Raw genomic sequence first — 3,498 nt, forward strand, 5'->3', positions numbered from 1 at the left:
AAGTCAACAGAGAGAGAGTCAGAAAGAACTAGACAGACACAGTTGAGAGCAAGAAGGAAGGGAGACACATAGAGAGAAAGAGCCCCAGAGCAAGAGAGACTGAGGCAGGGAGAGCTTACTGATCCCATAGAGACCGGTGGAACCCCAGAGATTCTGGTCCGTAGTCACTCTTCAGGCCTGGGACTGAACGCACCATGGCTCAATTTTCAAACAACAGACAATGATACTAGGGAGGTATTTGCTCCTTAGAATCATCAACCATCTGAGATCCGAAGGACAACATTTACACAAAGACAAAACTCAGAAGGTTAAGGAAAGAAGGAGGAGACAGGAAACACAGGGAAGAAGTGGGCTAAATGAAGCCCCATTGTAGGGGTTGCTTGCATGAAGCAAAATGTGTATGAAGTGTTGAGTGGAAAACTGGTTCTGTTAAACTTCACCCAATTCACAATTTAAAAAACAGAAAAAGAAAAGAGGAGAAACAAGTGGAGTGAGGGGAGAAAGAAACAGAGAAAGGGAGCAAGAAAGAGAGCAAGAAGGAGACAGAGAAACAAAGAAAGACAGACCACAAAGAAAAGACTGAGAGACAGCAGAAAGAGAGAAAAAGGAAATAGAAGCAGACACAAAGAGGGAGAGACAGAGAACAGAAAGAGATAGAGAGAGAGAATGAGAACCAGAGACAGAGAGCTAAACAGAGTGATAGAGACAAAGAGAGTCAGAGAGAATTACGAAGTGAGACACTAAGGAGAGAGTGAGAATGAGAGATAGAGAGAGACACAGAGAAACAGAGATCATACAGAGAAAGAGGAAAAGATGAAGGGAGACAGGACACACACACACACATGACAGAGCAGAGCCACAGAGAGCCTCTACGAGGGCGGAGGGAGAGAGACAGCAATAGGGATTATTGTTGTTACGTGTCATTGTTGAGTGGGTCGGACTCATAGTAACCTTGTATAGGATTTCCCAGACTGTTATTCATTACAGTAGCAGAAAGCCTCATCCTTCTCCCTTGGGGCAACTGGTGGGCTTGGACCCCTGACCTTGTGGTTCAAAGTCCAGTGCTTATCCTTTATGGCCACTGCACTCCCAGATACTGATAAAGAAGGGAAACTGAGGCAGGACCAGAGGGAGCCCTGAGAAACCACCTCCCACCTCCCTCATAGCTCCTTAGGCCTCTGGAGATAGAGCTTCCTAGGGGAACACCTTGGTCCAGTGAGGTAGAGGCAAAGGTAGATAGGGAGAGTTCTGCTCAGGCCCTTGAGAGGTTGGTAGCCAAGGCAGACGGAGAGAGACCTGTGTCAGGGAGATCTGAAGAACCTCAGATCTACTTATAGAGGGTTCAACAGCCTGGGGAACTTCTCATCTGTAGAATGGGGCCAGGGGAGACTAGTAGACTGAGACTTTTTCCAAGGCTGGTGCTTATTGAGGGGTCTGCAACATACACACATGCACACACCAACACTGCACATGAAGACACAAACACCACACTCACATCACATATGTGCCTGCAGCTGAGTAAGCACAGGGTACCCACCACTCAAGGACCTAGGACGGGGCCTACCTGCTCTCTCCCCAACAGACAGAAGGGTCCAAATCTATTGAGGGGAGACAGCTAGGTGGAGGGGACCTGATTTTAGTGAGAGTCTGTGTGTGTGAGAGTGTCAGACAGAGTCTGGGCACTTCCTCGCTTCTCCTCCCATGCCTCCCCCATCCGTCTTTCTTTAATTAAAAAAAAAAAGACCTCTCTCCAAGCGTTCTAGCCCTTTATCCTTGTTTTGAGGGTTGGAGGTTCCTTCTGAGCTCAGAGTAATAGAAGAAACATTATGTCTGTCTGTCTGTTTCTCTCACTCTGTTCCCGTATGTCTGTCTCTGTTTGCCTGACTCTCTCTCTCTCTGTTTCTCTGTCTCTGTCTTCCTCTCCCTCCTTTCTCCTGTTTTTCTCTCTCTCTTTGTCACACATGCAATCTTTGGCTATCTCTCTCTTCACCCCTCTGTATGTTTGTCTCTGTAACTCAGTTTGCCCTCTCTCGCATCCCCTGTCATGTTGTGCTTAAGGGGGTCACACCCCTTCCCACCCCCACGCCCATACTTCAACCTCTTGTATTCCCCTTAATGGCAGGTTTTCTTCATCTCTCGGCCTCACCACTATTTTGTGATAAGGGCAAGGGGCTCTCCACATATCCCACCCCAAGTGGCAATGTAAGGTGAGGTGAGGTTGGGGAGCTCAGACCCTGAGTCCACCACCCTGAACTCAGTGGGGGTGGGGATGGGGCAGGAGGGCAGACAGAAGAGCATTGTTTCTGTAATTTATTTTTTTCCTCTAAAACCTCAATCTGGGGTGTGGCAGTGCTTAGGGACTCCATACCTACTTCCTCTCTGCCATTCTTAAAGGGCCAGCATCTCCCAGAGGACCTTCAGGAAGCATCCACCTTTGGGGGGGTCATCACCTGGGAGCCCAGACTCACCTAGGATCCCTTGAGTGCTGCCCCCCTCAAGTTTAGCTCGTTCCCTATCATTCCCACCCACTCTGCCCACTGCCTGTTGAGCAGATGGGAAGACTGAGGGCCAGAGGGGGTTTAGGGAGCCCCAGAGATGGAGACAGAAATGACAGGAGAGAGAAAAGGGACAGAGATCCTGGATGAGACAGAAGACAGAAACGCAGAGGAAAGACAAGGAGACTCACAAAGAGAGATAGATAGGAACAGAAAGGAGAGACAGAGATGGGGAGAGAACTGAGCTAGAGACAAGAGACATAAAGAGGCATGGGAGACAAGGAGGTCAAGGGTCAGCCATTCCTTCCTTCCTTCTTTCTGCACAGTCTCCCTACCCCACCCTGTCAGGAGGTACTGCTGAGTCTTTAACCCCAGTCCTTGATGCTGGAGCTCCAGCCCCTCTCACTGCTGCCTGCCGTTCGGACACTGCTGGGGCAGAGCTGTTTATGAGGGTCCTGAACACACCTTAGAGAGCTCAGCAGGGTGTGAGCTCCAGCTTCTCCAGCTCCTTCTCTCAGCCCCTCTCTCTGGGTCTCCACCCCCTCTGGGTTTCCATCTCCCTCTCTCTCTGGGTTCCTATACTGTTCTCTCTGGCTCTGTCCCCCTCTAGATCTCTGTCTCCCACCTCTGGGTCTCTGTTCCCCTCTCACTGAGTGTCTGTCTCTTTCTCTCTGGTTCTCTGCCCCCCTACCCCCGGATCTCTGTCTCCCCCCTGGGTTTCTGTCCCCTCCCCCTCTCTATCAGGGTCCCCCTCTCTCTGGATCTCTATTCTCTTCTCTCTCTGGGTCTCTATCCCTCTATCTCTCTGGGTCTCTGTCCCCCTATCTCTCTGGGTCTCTGTCCCTCTATCTCTCTGGGTCTCTGTCCCCCTATCTCTCTGGATCTCTGTCTCCATCTCTTCCAGTGTCTCTGTCTCCCTCTTTCTGGATCTCTATCCCTCTCTCTGTATGTCTCTGTCCCCCTATCTCTCTGGATCTCTGTCCCCCTCTCTCTGGGTCTCTGT

The sequence above is a fragment of the Chrysochloris asiatica genome, unplaced genomic scaffold, assembly GCF_000296735.1.
Source record: "Chrysochloris asiatica unplaced genomic scaffold, ChrAsi1.0 scaffold00116, whole genome shotgun sequence".
Taxonomy (NCBI): Eukaryota; Metazoa; Chordata; class Mammalia; order Afrosoricida; family Chrysochloridae; genus Chrysochloris; species Chrysochloris asiatica.